Genomic DNA, 19409 nt, shown 5'->3' on the forward strand with positions numbered 1-19409 from the left:
ACGCCCAGATTGCCTCCGACTCCGAGAGCCCCAGTGAGGATGAGGATGACCCCACGTTCCTTTTGTCATCCGCATCCTCCTCATCATCATCGGATGACGATGAGCCACCAAGGCGGCGGAGACGCCGCCAGGCGGAGCCAGGGGCCCCACATGCTAGGGATCCTGTGGCCCACCCTAGTACGAGCCGCCCTGGGGTTCGTACTGGTTTCCCGGCCCACCAAATAAGTCCACCGGAGCCCCCTGCCGATGAACTTAGCTGGTGTCCCCCAGTGGACTTTGAGCCTGAGATTCCGGATTTTGCTGGCAATCCTGGAATCCAGATTCCCACAGTGGGGTTTACTGAAATTGACTATTTTAGTTTTTTTTTCAGTAACCCACTGGTGAATCTGATGGTGGAGCAGACGAATCTGTATGCCCAACAGTTCGTCGCTCAAAACCCAGGCTCATTTTTGGCTAGACCCGGTGGCTGGACGCCGGTCAGTGCAGCCGAGATGAGGACATTTTGGGGCCTCGTGCTGCATATGGGTCTAGTCCAAAAACCCAGTGTCAGACAATACTGGAGTGGGGACGTCCTATACCAGACCCCACTGTACAGTATGGTTATGACACGTCCCCGGTTTGAGGCCATCCGGAAATGTCTGCATTATTCCGATAATGCAGCATGTCCACCCCGAGGTGATCCTGCCTATGACCGGCTGTATAAGATACGGCCGGTCATCGATCACTTTGGGGCCACATTTCAGCAGGCCTACGTACCTGGAAGGGAGGTCGCGGTTGATGAGTCTCTCGTTGCGTTCAAGGGGAGACTCAGTTTCCGCCAATATATTCCCACAAAGCGGGCGAGGTATGGCGTGAAGCTATACAAAATTTGTGAGAGTACCTCAGGGTACACTTACAAATTTCGTGTGTACGAGGGGCGAGATTCCCGGATTCAACCCCCAGAATGTCCCCCCACTCTGGGTGTTACCGGGAAACTCGTGTGGGACCTTATGTACCCACTGCTGGATAACGGTTACCACTTGTACGTGGACAACTTTTATACCAGCATTCCCTTGTTCAGGTCCCTTGCCGCCAGATCCACGTTCGCTTGTGGGACCGTGCGGAAAAATCAACGCGGCCTCCCTGCCCACCCCCTCCAGGTACCTATCCCCAGGGGTGAGACCCGTGCACTTACCAGTGGAAACCTGTTGCTGGTCAGATATAAGGACAAGAGGGATGTCCTTATGCTGTCCACAATCCACGGTAACAGCACCACCCCAGTCCCTGTGCGAGGTACCGCGGCAACGGTCCTCAAGCCCGATTGTATCGTCGACTACAATCGGTATATGGGAGGAGTTGATCTCTCTGATCAAGTCCTCAAGCCATATAATGCCATGCGCAAAACCCGGGCATGGTACAAAAAAGTTGCGGTCTACTTGGTACAGGTTGCCATGTACAACTCTTTTGTACTATCCCGAAGCGCTGGCAGCACAGGGACATTCCTCCAATTCTATGAGGCAGTCCTCAAAGACCTGATCTTTTCGGACCGGGAAAGAGCAGGCCGGAGTACCTCGGGAATTGGAGGCGCCCGGATCGTCCCTGGCCAACACTTTCCAGGTGTGGTCCCCCATACTGGAAAGAAGGGACGAACCCAAAAAAGATGCAGAGTGTGTCACAAGAGGGGGATACGGAAGGACACCACTACTCAATGTGACACGTGCCCCGATCATCCGGGCCTCTGCATTATCAATTGCTTCAGGGAGTATCACACTTCCATGGAGTACTAAATTTTTATAATCCCCAACAGTCCACTAGAGAACATAAAAAACTATGGCTCTCAGACTTTGGAGACACGGAAACAATTTTTTTTCCCCAAAAAAATATAAGTTTTAGAGCAGGCATCCTCAAACTGCGGCCCTCCAGATGTTGTAAAACTATAACTCCCAGCATGCCCAGACAACCTACAGCCATCAGCAGGGCATGGTGGGAATTGTAGTTTTACAACATCTGGAGGGCCGCAGTTTTTAGGATGCCTGCTTAGTGTCTCCAAAGTCTGAGAGCCATACATATTGGGCATCGTCGCGTGCGTAAAAGTCGTCGCTATAAAAATAACTTTTGACCAAACGCCTCGGATGAACGGTGTTAAAAATATAAAATAAAAACGGTGCCAAAACACCCATTTTTGGGCAAAATTTCCATTTGAATCCTTTTTGCCGGTAATAAAGCAAGGGTTAACAGCCAAACAAAACTCAATATTTATGGCCCTGATTCTGTAGTTTGCAGAAACACCCCATATGTGGTCGTAAATGGCTATATAGCCGCACGGCAGGGCATAGAACGAAGGGAACTCCATACGGTTTCTGGAAGGCAGATTTTGATGGACAGTTTTTTTTTTGACACCATGTTCCATTAGAAGCCCCCCCTGATGTAGCCTAGACTAGAAACTCCAAAAAAGTGACCCCATCTAAGAAACTACACCCCTCAAGGTATTCAAAAGTTACTTTACAAACTATGTTAACCCTTTAGGTGTTCCACAAAACTAAATAGCGAATGTAGAAACAATTTTTTATTTTTTATTTTTGTTACATTGCCTCAAAAAAGAGTAATGAAGAGCAACTAAAAATCATATTTACCCCTAAAATAGTCCCAAAACAACAACCACCTGATCCCGTAGTTTCCTAGATGGGGTCACTTTTATGGAGTTTCTACTCTAGGGGTGCATCAGGGGGCTTGAAAGGGTACATGATGTAAATAAACCAGTCCAGCAAAATCTGCCTTCCAAAAACCATATGACGTTCCCCTTCTTCTATCTCCTGCCGTTTAGCCAAATAGTAGTTTACGACCACATATGGGGTGTTTCTGCAAACTACAGAATCAGGGCAACCCATTTTAAGTTTTGTTTGGCAGTTAACCCTTGTTTTACTCCTGGAATAAATTGATTATATTGGAAAATTTTCCAAAAAATAGAAATTTCTAAATTGTTTCTCCATCTGTCAATAACTCTTGTGGAACACCTAAAGGGTTAACAAAGTTTGTAAACCCAGTTTTGAATACCTTGAGGGGTGTACTTTCTTAGATGGAGTCACTTTTTTGAAATTTCTATTCTAGGGGTGCAACAGGGGGCTTCAAATGGGACATGGTATAAACAAAACCAGTCCTGCAAAATCTGCCTTCCAAAACCCATATGGTGTTCCCCTCCTTCTATGTGCTCCCGTTTGGCCAAACAGTAGTTTACGACCACATATGGGGTGTTTTTGCAAACTACAGAATCAGGGCAACCCATTTTGAGTTTTGTTTGGCAGTTAACCCCTGTTTTACTCCTGGAAAAAATTGATTATATTGGAAAATTTTCCCAAAAATTGAAATTTCTAAATTGTTTCTCCATCTGCCAATAACTCTTGTGGAGCACCTAAAGGGTTAACAAAGTTTGTAAACCCAGTTTTGAATACCTTGAGGGGTGTACTTTCTTAGATGGAGTCACTTTTTTGAAATTTCTATTCTAGGGGTGCAACAGGGGGCTTCAAATGGGACATGGTATAAACAAAACCAGTCCTGCAAAATCTGCCTTCCAAAACCCATATGGTGTTCCCCTCCTTCTATGTGCTCCCGTTTGGCCAAACAGTAGTTTACGACCACATATGGGGTGTTTTTGCAAACTACAGAATCAGGGCAACCCATTTTGAGTTTTGTTTGGCAGTTAACCCCTGTTTTACTCCTGGAAAAAATTGATTATATTGGAAAATTTTCCAAAAAATTGAAATTTCGAAATTGTTTCTCCATCTGCCAATAACTCTTGTGGAGCACCTAAAGGGTTAACAAAGTTTGTAAACCCAGTTTTGAATACCTTGAGGGGTGTACTTTCTTAGATGGAGTCACTTTTTTGAAATTTCTATTCTAGGGGTGCAACAGGGGGCTTCAAATGGGACATGGTATAAACAAAACCAGTCCTGCAAAATCTGCCTTCCAAAACCCATATGGTGTTCCCCTCCTTCTATGTGCTCCCGTTTGGCCAAACAGTAGTTTACGACCACATATGGGGTGTTTTTGCAAACTACAGAATCAGGGCAACCCATTTTGAGTTTTGTTTGGCAGTTAACCCCTGTTTTACTCCTGGAAAAAATTGATTATATTGGAAAATTTTCCAAAAAATTGAAATTTCTAAATTGTTTCTCCATCTGCCAATAACTCTTGTGGAGCACCTAAAGGGTTAACAAAGTTTGTAAGCCCAGTTTTGAATACCTTGAGGGGTGTACTTTCTTAGATGGAGTCACTTTTTTGAAATTTCTATTCTAGGGGTGCAACAGGGGGCTTCAAATGGGACATGGTATAAACAAAACCAGTCCTGCAAAATCTGCCTTCCAAAACCCATATGGTGTTCCCCTTCTTCTATGTGCTCTCGTTCGGCCAAACAGTAGTTTACGACCACATATGGGGTGTTTCTGCAAACTACAGAATCGGGGCAACCCATTTTGAGTTTTGTTTGGCAGTTAACCCTTGTTTTACTCCTGGAAAAAATTGATTATATTGGAAAATTTTCCAAAAAATTTAAATTTCAAAATTGTTTCTCCATCTGCCATTAACTCTTGTGGAAGACCTAAAGGGTTAATAAAGTTTGAAAAAACAGTTTCGAATACCTTGAGGGGTGTAGTTTCTAGAATGGGGTCATTTTTGGGAGGTTTCTATTATCTAAGCCTCACAATATGACTTCAAACCTGAACTGGTCCATAAAAAGTGGGATTTTGAAGATTTCTAAAAATTTCAAAATTTGCTTCTAAACTTCTAAGCCTTGTAACATCCCCAAAAAATAAAATATCATTCCCAAAATGCTGCAAACATGAAGTAGACATATGGGGAATGTTAAGTCATCACAATTTTTGGGGGTATTACTATGTATTACAGAGGTAGAGAAACTGAAACTTTGAAATTTGCTAATTTTTCAAAATTTTCGGTAAAAATTGTATTTTTTTATGCACAAAAATTAACTTTTTTGACCCAATTTTAGCAGTGTCATGAAGTACAATATGTGACGAAAAAACAATCTCAGAACGGCCTGGGTAAGTCAAAGCGTTTTAAAGTTATGAGCACTCAAAGTGACACTGGTCAGATTTGCAAAAAATGGCCAAGTCCTTAAGGTGAAATAGGGCCGAGTCCTTAAGGGGTTAAATTACACTGCTACAAAAAAAGTTAAGGGAACACTTAAGCATCACGGTATAACCCCCAAGTCACTTAAACTTCAGGAATATCAATCTGTCCAGTTAGGAAGCATAAGCCATTAGGGATCCATTTCACCTGCTTTAGTGCAAATGAAAGTGACAACAGGTGCGCACTGGAGAGGCAACAGCAAGACAAGTTCCGAAAAGGGAATGTTTTTTTGCTGGTGGTGGCCACAGACAAATACTCTCTCCCTGACTGCTGTTAGGTACCGGGATGAAATCCTCAGAGCCACTGTCAGACCTTACGTTGGTGCAGCGGGTCCTGGGTGCCAGCTGCTGCAGGACAATGCCCAGCCGCATGGGGCCAAAGTGTGTAGGCAGTTCCTGGATGGTGAAGGCATTGATAACAGCGACGGGCCCTCACGTTTCCCTGAATCCAGTTGAGACGCTCTGGAACATTCTGTCTCAACGCAGCCAAAGTAGCGCCACAGAACTTCCAGGAGTCAACTCATACCTTAATCCAGGTCTGGGAGGAGATCCCCCAGGACAACATCAGCCGTCTCATCAGGAGCATGCTCAGACATTGTTGGGAGTGCTTACAGACACTTAGGGCCCATAGACACTACTGAGTCACATTATGAGTTGCTGTGATGAAATTCACGCAATTTGGAACCGCCTGTGATTAGAATTTTTTTACTTTGATTTTTGGGGTGATTTGGAACCCAGCCTTCCATGGGTTGATGAGTTTGCTTTCCACTGACCATCAGTACGTGACTTTGTTCTCAACCAATTACACAATTTATACCAGTAAAGACTTTCAACTTGAAGCTTTTATTCATGGAGATCCCATGTGTGATTTAAGCGTTCCCTTAATTTAGTTTTTTTTTAGCGGTGGATAAGCAAAACCCGTAAACTACCTCCGAGAAGATATTCAAAACAACAAAAGGATGGCAGCAGTGGGATTCGACCCCATGCCCCCGAAGAGACTGGAGCCTTAATCCAGCGCCTTAGACCGCTCGGCCATGCTACCACAATTCAACCATGTCGAGGACCCCATTTGAAAAGAAGCACAATCTATTCCGCAGTTGAAATGAATGTTTAACTTCGGCGGCAGAGAACTACAAATACCTTCCTCCAGTCTGAAAGGAACCAAAGTCCAGTCATTTCAACAGCGCCACCTTGCTACTGCTTAACAAGGCATTATTACGCATCTTTTTCAGACTTGGAAACCATTCACCCTGACGTGCGTCAAATGCCAACACAGCTACCGCATTAAGAGGAAGAGGGCTTATTCTGTGACCAAAGCTTCAGGAAGTATCACCTAGAACAGGAATGTCCAATCTGCGGCCCTCCAGCTGTTAAAAAGCTACAACTCCCAGCATTCTCAGACAGCTGTAGGCTGTCCAGGAACGATGGAATTTGTCATTTTGCAACAGCTGGAGAGCCACAGATTGGGCATCATCCCTGACCTAGAACACACCTTCCTGCAATTTTATACGTCTTCAGGAGAGTGTCATCAGGGCTACCTATGCGTTTCACAAGAACGTTGATCTGAAAAGACGTGGGATTATCTGTCATTAACATTTCAAGATCTGCCAAACTTCAAAAACTGGCAGCAGTGGGATTTGAACCCACGCCTCCGAAGAGACTGGAGCCTAAATCCAGCGCCTTAGACCGCTCGGCCATGCTACCAACGAGACGCCAGGCCATCAAACTTCCTTGGAGGAAGTGAGATACATCTAAACGCCTATGTTTTAATTGAGATAAAGCTCCAGTCATTAACCACCAAGACAAAGTAGGGATTCTCGCAACTGTCTTTTCATAAACCTCATCTGACCGGAAAACGACACACATATTCATGTGATGGCAGGAAAGATTTCAAGAGCATGCTCCTTAAATTACACTGCTACAAAAAAAGTTAAGGGAACACTTAAGCATCACGGTATAACCCCCAAGTCACTTAAACTTCAGGAATATCAATCTGTCCAGTTAGGAAGCACAAGCCATTAGGGATCCATTTCACCTGCTTTAGTGCAAATGAAAGTGACAACAGGTGCGCACTGGAGAGGCAACAGCAAGACAAGTTCCGAAAAGGGAATGTTTTTTTGCTGGTGGTGGCCACAGACAAATACTCTCTCCCTGACTGCTGTTAGGTACCGGGATGAAATCCTCAGAGCCACTGTCAGACCTTACGTTGGTGCAGCGGGTCCTGGGTGCCAGCTGCTGCAGGACAATGTCCAGCCGCATGGGGCCAAAGTGTGTAGGCAGTTCCTGGATGGTGAAGGCATTGATAACAGCGACGGGCCCTCACGTTTCCCTGAATCCAGTTGAGACGCTCTGGAACATTCTGTCTCAACGCAGCCAAAGTAGCGCCACAGAACTTCCAGGAGTCAACTCATACCTTAATCCAGGTCTGGGAGGAGATCCCCCAGGACAACATCAGCCGTCTCATCAGGAGCATGCTCAGACATTGTTGGGAGTGCATACAGACACTTAGGGCCCATAGACACTACTGAGTCACATTATGAGTTGCTGTGATGAAATTCACGCAATTTGGAACCGCCTGTGATTTGAATTTTTTTACTTTGATTTTTGGGGTGATTTGGAACCCAGCCTTCCATGGGTTGATGAGTTTGCTTTCCACTGACCATCAGTACGTGACTTTGTTCTCAACCAATTACACAATTTATACCAGTAAAGACTTTCAGCTTTTATTCATGGAGATCCCATGTGTGATTTAAGCGTTCCCTTAATTTAGTTTTTTTTTTGCGGTGGATAAGCAAAACCCGTAAACTACCTCCGAGAACATATTCAAAATAACACAAGGATGGCAGCAGTGGGATTCGAACCCACGCCCCTGAAGAGACTGGAGCCTTAATCCAGCGCCTTAGACCGCTCGGCCATGCTACCACAATTCAACCATGTCGAGGACCCCATTTGAAAAGAAGCACAATCTATTCCGCAGTTGAAATGAATGTTTAACTTCGGCGGCAGAGAACTACAAATACCTTCCTCCAGTCTGAAAGGAACCAAAGTCCAGTCATTTCAACAGCGCCACCTTGCTACTGCTTAACAAAGCATTATTACGCATCTTTTTCAGACTTGGAAACCATTCACCCTGACGTGCGTCAAATGCCAACACAGCTACCGCATTAAGAGGAAGAGGGCTTATTCTGTGACCAAAGCTTCAGGAAGTATCACCTAGAACAGGAATGTCCAATCTGCGGCCCTGCAGCTGTTAAAAAGCTACAACTCCCAGCATTCTCAGACAGCTGTAGGCTGTCCAGGAACGATGGAAGTTGTCATTTTGCAACAGCTGGAGGGCCACAGATTGGGCATCATCCCTGACCTAGAACACACCTTCCTGCAATTTTATACGTCTTCAGGAGAGTGTCATCAGGGCTACCTATGCGTTTCACAAGAACGTTGATCTGAAAAGACGTGGGATTATCTGTCATTAACATTTCAAGATCTGCCAAACTTCAAAAACTGGCAGCAGTGGGATTCGAACCCACGCCTCCGAAGAGACTGGAGCCTAAATCCAGCGCCTTAGACCGCTCGGCCATGCTACCAACGAGACGCCAGGCCATCAAACTTCCTTGGAGGAAGTGAGATACATCTGAACGCCTATGTTTTAATTGAGATAAAGCTCCAGTCATTAAACACCAGGACAAAGTAGGGATTCTCGCAACTGTCTTTTCTTAAACCTCATCTGACCGGAAAACGACACACATATTCATGTGATGGCAGGAAAGATTTCAAGAGCATGCTCCTTAAATTACACTGCTACAAAAAAAAGTTAAGGGAACACTTAAGCATCACGGTATAACCCCCAAGTCACTTAAACTTCAGGAATATCAATCTGTCCAGTTAGGAAGCATAAGCCATTAGGGATCCATTTCACCTGCTTTAGTGCAAATGAAAGTGACAACAGGTGCGCACTGGAGAGGCAACAGCAAGACAAGTTCCGAAAAGGGAATGTTTTTTTGCTGGTGGTGGCCACAGACAATTACTCTCTCCCTGACTGCTGTTAGGTACCGGGATGAAATCCTCAGAGCCACTGTCAGACCTTACGTTGGTGCAGCGGGTCCTGGGTGCCAGCTGCTGCAGGACAATGCCCAGCCGCATGGGGCCAAAGTGTGTAGGCAGTTCCTGGATGGTGAAGGCATTGATAAGAGCGACGGGCCCTCACGTTTCTCTGAATCCAGTTGAGACGCTCTGGAACATTCTGTCTCAACGCAGCCAAAGTAGCGCCACAGAACTTCCAGGAGTCAACTCATACCTTAATCCAGGTCTGGGAGGAGATCCCCCAGGACAACATCAGCCGTCTCATCAGAAGCATGCTCAGACATTGTTGGGAGTGCATACAGACACTTAGGGCCCATAGACACTACTGAGTCACATTATGAGTTGCTGTGATGAAATTCACGCAATTTGGAACCGCCTGTGATTTGAATTTTTTTACTTTGATTTTTGGGGTGATTTGGAACCCAGCCTTCCATGGGTTGATGAGTTTGATTTCCACTGACCATCAGTACGTGACTTTGTTCTCAACCAATTACACAATTTATACCAGTAAAGACTTTCAACTTGAAGCTTTTATTCATGGAGATCCCATGTGTGATTTAAGCGTTCCCTTAATTTAGTTTTTTTTTAGCGGTGGATAAGCAAAACCCGTAAACTACCTCCGAGAAGATATTCAAAAGAACACAAGGATGGCAGCAGTGGGATTCGAACCCACGCCCCCGAAGAGACTGGAGCCTTAATCCAGCGCCTTAGACCGCTCGGCCATGCTACCACAATTCAACCATGTCGAGGACCCCATTTGAAAAGAAGCACAATCTATTCCGCAGTTGAAATGAATGTTTAACTTCGGCGGCAGAGAACTACAAATACCTTCCTCCAGTCCGAAAGGAACCAAAGTCCAGTCATTTCAACAGCGCCACCTTGCTACTGCTTAACAAAGCATTATTACGCATCTTTTTCAGACTTGGAAACCATTCACCCTGACGTGCGTCAAATGCCAACACAGCTACCGCATTTTGAGGAAGAGGGCTTATTCTGTGACCAAAGCTTCAGGAAGTATCACCTAGAACAGGAATGTCCAATCTGCGGCCCTGCAGCTGTTAAAAAGCTACAACTCCCACCATTCTCAGACAGCTGTAGGCTGTCCAGGAACGATGGAAGTTGTCATTTTGCAACAGCTGGAGGGCCACAGATTGGGCATCATCCCTGACCTAGAACACACCTTCCTGCAATTTTATACGTCTTCAGGAGAGTGTCATCAGGGCTACCTATGCGTTTCACAAGAACGTTGATCTGAAAAGACGTGGGATTATCTGTCATTAACATTTCAAGATCTGCCAAACTTCAAAAACTGGCAGCAGTGGGATTCAAACCCACGCCTCCGAAGAGACTGGAGCCTAAATCCAGCGCCTTAGACGGCTCGGCCATGCTACCAACGAGACGCCAGGCCATCAAACTTCCTTGGAGGAAGTGAGATACATCTGAACGCCTATGTTTTAATTGAGATAAAGCTCCAGTCATTAACCACCAGGACAAAGTAGGGATTCTCGCAACTGTCTTTTCTTAAACCTCATCTGACCGGAAAACGACACACATATTCATGTGATGGCAGGAAAGATTTCAAGAGCATGCTCCTTAAATTACACTGCTACAAAAAAAGTTAAGGGAACACTTAAGCATCACGGTATAACCCCCAAGTCACTTAAACTTCAGGAATATCAATCTGTCCAGTTAGGAAGCATAAGCCATTAGGGATCCATTTAACCTGCTTTAGTGCAAATGAAAGTGACAACAGGTGCGCACTGGAGAGGCAACTGCAAGACAAGTTCCGAAAAGGGAATGTTTTTTTGCTGGTGGTGGCCACAGACAATTACTCTCTCCCTGACTGCTGTTAGGTACCGGGATGAAATCCTCAGAGCCACTGTCAGACCTTACGTTGGTGCAGCGGGTCCTGGGTGCCAGCTGCTGCAGGACAATGCCCAGCCGCATGGGGCCAAAGTGTGTAGGCAGTTCCTGGATGGTGAAGGCATTGATAACAGCGACGGGCCCTCACGTTTCCCTGAATCCAGTTGAGACGCTCTGGAACATTCTGTCTCAACGCAGCCAAAGTAGCGCCACAGAACTTCCAGGAGTCAACTCATACCTTAATCCAGGTCTGGGAGGAGATCCCCCAGGACAACATCAGCCGTCTCATCAGGAGCATGCTCAGACATTGTTGGGAGTGCATACAGACACTTAGGGCCCATAGACACTACTGAGTCACATTATGAGTTGCTGTGATGAAATTCACGCAATTTGGAACCGCCTGTGATTTGAATTTTTTTACTTTGATTTTTGGGGTGATTTGGAACTCAGCCTTCCATGGGTTGATGAGTTTGCTTTCCACTGACCATCAGTACGTGACTTTGTTCTCAACCAATTACACAATTTATACCAGTAAAGACTTTCAACTTGAAGCTTTTATTCATGGAGATCCCATGTGTGATTTAAGCGTTCCCTTAATTTAGTTTTTTTTTAGCGGTGGATAAGCAAAACCCGTAAACTACCTCCGAGAAGATATTCAAAAGAACAAAAGGATGGCAGCAGTGGGATTCGACCCCACGCCCCCGAAGAGACTGGAGCCTTAATCCAGCGCCTTAGACCGCTCGGCCATGCTACCACAATTCAACCATGTCGAGGACCCCATTTGAAAAGAAGCACAATCTATTCCGCAGTTGAAATGAATGTTTAACTTCGGCGGCAGAGAACTACAAATACCTTCCTCCAGTCTGAAAGGAACCAAAGTCCAGTCATTTCAACAGCGCCACCTTGCTACTGCTTAACAAAGCATTATTACGCATCTTTTTCAGACTTGGAAACCATTCACCCTGACGTGCGTCAAATGCCAACACAGCTACCGCATTAAGAGGAAGAGGGCTTATTCTGTGACCAAAGCTTCAGGAAGTATCACCTAGAACAGGAATGTCCAATCTGCGGCCCTCCAGCTGTTAAAAAGCTACAACTCCCAGCATTCTCAGACAGCTGTAGGCTGTCCAGGAACGATGGAAGTTGTCATTTTGCAACAGCTGGAGGGCCACAGATTGGGCATCATCCCTGACCTAGAACACACCTTCCTGCAATTTTATACGTCTTCAGGAGAGTGTCATCAGGGCTACCTATGCGTTTCACAAGAACGTTGATCTGAAAAGACGTGGGATTATCTGTCATTAACATTTCAAGATCTGCCAAACTTCAAAAACTGGCAGCAGTGGGATTCGAACCCATGCCTCCGAAGAGACTGGAGCCTAAATCCAGCGCCTTAGACCGCTCGGCCATGCTACCAACGAGACGCCAGGCCATCAAACTTCCTTGGAGGAAGTGAGATACATCTGAACGCCTATGTTTTAATTGAGATAAAGCTCCAGTCATTAACCACCAGGACAAAGTAGGGATTCTCGCAACTGTCTTTTCTTAAACCTCATCTGACCGGAAAACGACACACATATTCATGTGATGGCAGGAAAGATTTCAAGAGCATGCTCCTTAAATTACACTGCTACAAAAAAAAGTTAAGGGAACACTTAAGCATCACGGTATAACCCCCAAGTCACTTAAACTTCAGGAATATCAATCTGTCCAGTTAGGAAGCATAAGCCATTAGGGATCCATTTCACCTGCTTTAGTGCAAATGAAAGTGACAACAGGTGCGCACTGGAGAGGCAACAGCAAGACAAGTTCCGAAAAGGGAATGTTTTTTTGCTGGTGGTAGCCACAGACAATTACTCTCTCCCTGACTGCTGTTAGGTACCGGGATGAAATCCTCAGAGCCACTGTCAGACCTTACATTGGTGCAGCGGGTCCTGGGTGCCAGCTGCTGCAGGACAATGCCCAGCCGCATGGGGCCAAAGTGTGTAGGCAGTTCCTGGATGGTGAAGGCATTGATAACAGCGACGGGCCCTCACGTTTCTCTGAATCCAGTTGAGACGCTCTGGAACATTCTGTCTCAACGCAGTCAAAGTAGCGCCACAGAACTTCCAGGAGTCAACTCATACCTTAATCCAGGTCTGGGAGGAGATCCCCCAGGACAACATCAGCCGTCTCATCAGGAGCATGCTCAGACATTGTTGGGAGTGCATACAGACACTTAGGGCCCATGGACACTACTGAGTCACATTATGAGTTGCTGTGATGAAATTCACGCAATTTGGAACCGCCTGTGATTTGAATTTTTTTACTTTGATTTTTGGGGTGATTTGGAACCCAGCCTTCCATGGGTTGATGAGTTTGCTTTCCACTGACCATCAGTACGTGACTTTGTTCTCAACCAATTACACAATTTATACCAGTAAAGACTTTCAACTTGAAGCTTTTAGTCATGGAGATCCCATGTGTGATTTAAGCGTTCCCTTAATTTAGTTGTTTTTTTGCGGTGGATAAGCAAAACCCGTAAACTACCTCCGAGTAGATATTCAAAAGAACACAAGGATGGCAGCAGTGGGATTCGAACCCACGCCCCCGAAGAGACTGGAGCCTTAATCCAGCGCCTTAGACCGCTCGGCCATGCTACCACAATTCAACCATGTTGAGGACCCCATTTGAAAAGAAGCACAATCTATTCCGCAGTTGAAATGAATGTTTAACTTCGGCGGCAGAGAACTACAAATACCTTCCTCCAGTCTGAAAGGAACAAAAGTCCAGTCATTTCAACAGCGCCACCTTGCTACTGCTTAACAAAGCATTATTACGCATCTTTTTCAGACTTGGAAACCATTCACCCTGACGTGCGTCAAATGCCAACACAGCTACCGCATTTAGAGGAAGAGGGCTTATTCTGTGACCAAAGCTTCAGGAAGTATCACCTAGAACAGGAATGTCCAATCTGCGGCCCTCAGCTGTTAAAAAGCTACAACTCCCAGCATTCTCAGACAGCTGTAGGCTGTCCAGGAACGATGGAAGTTGTCATTTTGCAACAGCTGGAGGGCCACAGATTGGGCATCATCCCTGACCTAGAACACACCTTCCTGCAATTTTATACGTCTTCAGGAGAGTGTCATCAGGGCTACCTATGCGTTTCACAAGAACGTTGATCTGAAAAGACGTGGGATTATCTGTCATTAACATTTCAAGATCTGCCAAACTTCAAAAACTGGCAGCAGTGGGATTCGAACCCACGCCTCCGAAGAGACTGGAGCCTAAATCCAGCGCCTTAGACCGCTCGGCCATGCTACCAACGAGACGCCAGGCCATCAAACTTCCTTGGAGGAAGTGAGATACATCTGAACGCCTATGTTTTAATTGAGATAAAGCTCCAGTCATTAACCACCAGGACAAAGTAGGGATTCTCGCAACTGTCTTTTCTTAAACCTCATCTGACCGGAAAACGACACACATATTCATGTGATGGCAGGAAAGATTTCAAGAGCATGCTCCTTAAATTACACTGCTACAAAAAAAGTTAAGGGAACACTTAAGCATCACGGTATAACCCCCAAGTCACTTAAACTTCAGGAATATCAATCTGTCCAGTTAGGAAGCATAAGCCATTAGGGATCCATTTCACCTGCTTTAGTGCAAATGAAAGTGACAACAGGTGCGCACTGGAGAGGCAACAGCAAGACAAGTTCCGAAAAGGGAATGTTTTTTTGCTGGTGGTGGCCACAGACAATTACTCTCTCCCTGACTGCTGTTAGGTACCGGGATGAAATCCTCAGAGCCACTGTCAGACCTTACGTTGGTGCAGCGGGTCCTGGGTGCCAGCTGCTGCAGGACAATGCCCAGCCGCATGGGGCCAAAGTGTGTAGGCAGTTCCTGGATGGTGAAGGCATTGATAACAGCGACGGGCCCTCACGTTTCCCTGAATCCAGTTGAGACGCTCTGGAACATTCTGTCTCAACGCAGCCAAAGTAGCGCCACAGAACTTCCAGGAGTCAACTCATACCTTAATCCAGGTCTGGGAGGAGATCCCCCAGGACAACATCAGCCGTCTCATCAGGAGCATGCTCAGACATTGTTGGGAGTGCATACAGACACTTAGGGCCCATAGACACTACTGAGTCACATTATGAGTTGCTGTGATGAAATTCACGCAATTTGGAACCGCCTGTGATTTGAATTTTTTTACTTTGATTTTTGGGGTGATTTGGAACCCAGCCTTCCATGGGTTGATGAGTTTGCTTTCCACTGACCATCAGTACGTGACTTTGTTCTCAACCAATTACACAATTTATACCAGTAAAGACTTTCAACTTGAAGCTTTTATTCATGGAGATCCCATGTGTGATTTAAGCGTTCCCTTAATTTAGTTTTTTTTTAGCGGTGGATAAGCAAAACCCGTAAACTACCTCCGAGAAGATATTCAAAAGAACACAAGGATGGCAGCAGTGGGATTCGAACCCACGCCCCCGAAGAGACTGGAGCCTTAATCCAGCGCCTTAGACCGCTCGGCCATGCTACCACAATTCAACCATGTCGAGGACCCCATTTGAAAAGAAGCACAATCTATTCCGCAGTTGAAATGAATGTTTAACTTCGGCGGCAGAGAACTACAAATACCTTCCTCCAGTCTGAAAGGAACCAAAGTCCAGTCATTTCAACAGCGCCACCTTGCTACTGCTTAACAAAGCATTATTACGCATCTTTTTCAGACTTGGAAACCATTCACCCTGACGTGCGTCAAATGCCAACACAGCTACCGCATTAAGAGGAAGAGGGCTTATTCTGTGACCAAAGCTTCAGGAAGTATCACCTAGAACAGGAATGTCTAATCTGCGGCCCTCCAGCTGTTAAAAAGCTACAACTCCCAGCATTCTCAGACAGCTGTAGGCTGTCCAGGAACGATGGAAGTTGTCATTTTGCAACAGCTGGAGGGCCACAGATTGGGCATCATCCCTGACCTAGAACACACCTTCCTGCAATTTTATACGTCTTCAGGAGAGTGTCATCAGGGCTACCTATGCGTTCACAAGAACGTTGATCTGAAAAGACGTGGGATTATCTGTCATTAACATTTCAAGATCTGCCAAACTTCAAAAACTGGCAGCAGTGGGATTCGAACCCACAGCCTCCGAAGAGACTGGAGCCTAAATCCAGCGCCTTAGACCGCTCGGCCATGCTACCAACGAGACGCCAGGCCATCAAACTTCCTTGGAGGAAGTGAGATACATCTGAACGCCTATGTTTTAATTGAGATAAAGCTCCAGTCATTAACCACCAGGACAAAGTAGGGATTCTCGCAACTGTCTTTTCATAAACCTCATCTGACCGGAAAACGACACACATATTCATGTGATGGCAGGAAAGATTTCAAGAGCATGCTCCTTAAATTACACTGCTACAAAAAAAGTTAAGGGAACACTTAAGCATCACGGTATAACCCCCAAGTCACTTAAACTTCAGGAATATCAATCTGTCCAGTTAGGAAGCATAAGCCATTAGGGATCCATTTCACCTGCTTTAGTGCAAATGAAAGTGACAACAGGTGCGCACTGGAGAGGCAACAGCAAGACAAGTTCCGAAAAGGGAATGTTTTTTTGCTGGTGGTGGCCACAGACAATTACTCTCTCCCTGACTGCTGTTAGGTACCGGGATGAAATCCTCAGAGCCACTGTCAGACCTTACGTTGGTGCAGCGGGTCCTGGGTGCCAGCTGCTGCAGGACAATGCCCAGCCGCATGGGGCCAAAGTGTGTAGGCAGTTCCTGGATGGTGAAGGCATTGATAACAGCGACGGGCCCTCACGTTTCCCTGAATCCAGTTGAGACGCTCTGGAACATTCTGTCTCAACGCAGCCAAAGTAGCGCCACAGAACTTCCAGGAGTCAACTCATACCTTAATCCAGGTCTGGGAGGAGATCCCCCAGGACAACATCAGCCGTCTCATCAGGAGCATGCTCAGACATTGTTGGGAGTGCATACAGACACTTAGGGCCCATAGACACTACTGAGTCACATTATGAGTTGCTGTGATGAAATTCACGCAATTTGGAACCGCCTGTGATTTGAATTTTTTTACTTTGATTTTTGGGGTGATTTGGAACCCAGCCTTCCATGGGTTGATGAGTTTGCTTTCCACTGACCATCAGTACGTGACTTTGTTCTCAACCAATTACACAATTTATACCAGTAAAGACTTTCAACTTGAAGCTTTTATTCATGGAGATCCCATGTGTGATTTAAGCGTTCCCTTAATTTAGTTTTTTTTTAGCGGTGGATAAGCAAAACCCGTAAACTACCTACGAGAAGATATTCAAAAGAACACAAGGATGGCAGCAGTGGGATTCGAACCCACGCCCCCGAAGAGACTGGAGCCTTAATCCAGCGCCTTAGACCGCTCGGCCATGCTACCACAATTCAACCATGTCGAGGACCCCATTTGAAAAGAAGCACAATCTATTCCGCAGTTGAAATGAATGTTTAACTTCGGCGGCAGAGAACTACAAATACCTTCCTCCAGTCTGAAAGGAACCAAAGTCCAGTCATTTCAACAGCGCCACCTTGCTACTGCTTAACAAAGCATTATTACGCATCTTTTTCAGACTTGGAAACCATTCACCCTGACGTGCGTCAAATGCCAACACAGCTACCGCATTAAGAGGAAGAGGGCTTATTCTGTGACCAAAGCTTCAGGAAGTATCACCTAGAACAGGAATGTCTAATCTGCGGCCCTCCAGCTGTTAAAAAGCTACAACTCCCAGCATTCTCAGACAGCTGTAGGCTGTCCAGGAACGATGGAAGTTGTCATTTTGCAACAGCTGGAGGGCCACAGATTGGGCATCATCCCTGACCTAGAACACACCTTCCTGCAATTTTATACGTCTTCAGGATTGTGTTATCAGGGCTACCTATGCGGTTCACAAGAACGTTGATCTGAAAAGACGTGGGATTATCTGTCATTAACATTTCAAGATCTGCCAAACTTCAAAAACTGGCAGCAGTGGGATTCGAACCCACGCCTCCGAAGAGACTGGAGCCTAAATCCAGCGCCTTAGACCGCTCGGCCATGCTACCAACGAGACGCCAGGCCATCAAACTTCCTTGGAGGAAGTGAGATACATCTGAACGCCTATGTTTTAATTGAGATAAAGCTCCAGTCATTAACCACCAGGACAAAGTAGGGATTCTCGCAACTGTCTTTTCTTAAACCTCATCTGACCGGAAAACGACACACATATTCATGTGATGGCAGGAAAGATTTCAAGAGCATGCTCCTTAAATTACACTGCTACAAAAAAAGTTAAGGGAACACTTAAGCATCACGGTATAACCCCCAAGTCACTTAAACTTCAGGAATATCAATCTGTCCAGTTAGGAAGCATAAGCCATTAGGGATCCATTTCACCTGCTTTAGTGCAAATGAAAGTGACAACAGGTGCGCACTGGAGAGGCAACAGCAAGACAAGTTCCGAAAAGGGAATGTTTTTTTGCTGGTGGTGGCCACAGACAATTACTCTCTCCCTGACTGCTGTTAGGTACCGGGATGAAATCCTCAGAGCCACTGTCAGACCTTACGTTGGTGCAGCGGGTCCTGGGTGCCAGCTGCTGCAGGACAATGCCCAACCGCATGGGGCCAAAGTGTGTAGGCAGTTCCTGGATGGTGAAGGCATTGATAACAGCGACAGGCCCTCACGTTTCCCTGAATCCAGTTGAGACGCTCTGGAACATTCAGTCTCAACGCAGCCAAAGTAGCGCCACAGAACTTCCAGGAGTCAACTCATACCTTAATCCAGGTCTGGGAGGAGATCCCCCAGGACAACATCAGCCGTCTCATCAGGAGCATGCTCAGACATTGTTGGGAGTGCATACAGACACTTAGGGCCCATAGACACTACTGAGTCACATTATGAGTTGCTGTGATGAAATTCACGCAATTTGGAACCGCCTGTGATTTGAATTTTTTTACTTTGATTTTTGGGGTGATTTGGAACCCAGCCTTCCATGGGTTGATGAGTTTGCTTTCCACTGACCATCAGTACGTGACTTTGTTCTCAACCAATTACACAATTTATACCAGTAAAGACTTTCAACTTGAAGCTTTTATTCATGGAGATCCCATGTGTGATTTAAGCGTTCCCTTAATTTAGTTTTTTTTTAGCGGTGGATAAGCACCGGCTCCCTGCACTTAATACAGACGAAGTCAGGGTCACCTAGAATCAAGCCAGCAAGGAAACACAATAAAGGAAAATACTTATCTGAGCAAACAGCAGCAGCAGCCTCCAGCAGTGAACACTTCATCCAGGAAGTAGTATAAACCACAAAGTGAGGCAGTATGGGAGGGAA

At 45.8% G+C, this 19409-nt stretch overlaps 14 non-coding genes across 14 annotated transcripts; all 14 read right to left on the reverse strand.

Annotated features, from left to right (window-relative positions):
• Nucleotides 1–6080: 6080 nt before the first annotated feature.
• Nucleotides 6081–6162, reverse strand: TRNAL-AAG. The gene has a single exon. It is a non-coding gene; the product is annotated as a tRNA-Leu (tRNA).
• A 580-nt stretch (nucleotides 6163–6742) lies between these two features.
• On the reverse strand, nucleotides 6743–6824 carry TRNAL-UAG. Its single transcript has one exon. It is a non-coding gene; the product is annotated as a tRNA-Leu (tRNA).
• Nucleotides 6825–7960: 1136 nt separating this feature from the next.
• TRNAL-AAG lies at nucleotides 7961–8042 on the reverse strand. Its single transcript has one exon. It is a non-coding gene; the product is annotated as a tRNA-Leu (tRNA).
• Nucleotides 8043–8622: 580 nt separating this feature from the next.
• TRNAL-UAG lies at nucleotides 8623–8704 on the reverse strand. Its single transcript has one exon. It is a non-coding gene; the product is annotated as a tRNA-Leu (tRNA).
• Nucleotides 8705–9848: 1144 nt separating this feature from the next.
• Nucleotides 9849–9930, reverse strand: TRNAL-AAG. The gene has a single exon. It is a non-coding gene; the product is annotated as a tRNA-Leu (tRNA).
• A 580-nt stretch (nucleotides 9931–10510) lies between these two features.
• Nucleotides 10511–10592, reverse strand: TRNAL-UAG. The gene has a single exon. It is a non-coding gene; the product is annotated as a tRNA-Leu (tRNA).
• Nucleotides 10593–11735: 1143 nt separating this feature from the next.
• Nucleotides 11736–11817, reverse strand: TRNAL-AAG. The gene has a single exon. It is a non-coding gene; the product is annotated as a tRNA-Leu (tRNA).
• A 580-nt stretch (nucleotides 11818–12397) lies between these two features.
• On the reverse strand, nucleotides 12398–12479 carry TRNAL-UAG. The gene has a single exon. It is a non-coding gene; the product is annotated as a tRNA-Leu (tRNA).
• A 1144-nt stretch (nucleotides 12480–13623) lies between these two features.
• Nucleotides 13624–13705, reverse strand: TRNAL-AAG. Its single transcript has one exon. It is a non-coding gene; the product is annotated as a tRNA-Leu (tRNA).
• Nucleotides 13706–14284: 579 nt separating this feature from the next.
• TRNAL-UAG lies at nucleotides 14285–14366 on the reverse strand. The gene has a single exon. It is a non-coding gene; the product is annotated as a tRNA-Leu (tRNA).
• A 1143-nt stretch (nucleotides 14367–15509) lies between these two features.
• On the reverse strand, nucleotides 15510–15591 carry TRNAL-AAG. The gene has a single exon. It is a non-coding gene; the product is annotated as a tRNA-Leu (tRNA).
• Nucleotides 15592–16170: 579 nt separating this feature from the next.
• Nucleotides 16171–16253, reverse strand: TRNAL-UAG. The gene has a single exon. It is a non-coding gene; the product is annotated as a tRNA-Leu (tRNA).
• Nucleotides 16254–17396: 1143 nt separating this feature from the next.
• On the reverse strand, nucleotides 17397–17478 carry TRNAL-AAG. Its single transcript has one exon. It is a non-coding gene; the product is annotated as a tRNA-Leu (tRNA).
• Nucleotides 17479–18058: 580 nt separating this feature from the next.
• Nucleotides 18059–18140, reverse strand: TRNAL-UAG. Its single transcript has one exon. It is a non-coding gene; the product is annotated as a tRNA-Leu (tRNA).
• Between the last annotated feature and the right edge of the window lie 1269 nt (nucleotides 18141–19409).

Source organism: Bufo bufo, chromosome 6 (genome assembly GCF_905171765.1).
Source record: "Bufo bufo chromosome 6, aBufBuf1.1, whole genome shotgun sequence".
NCBI classification, from domain to species: Eukaryota; Metazoa; Chordata; class Amphibia; order Anura; family Bufonidae; genus Bufo; species Bufo bufo.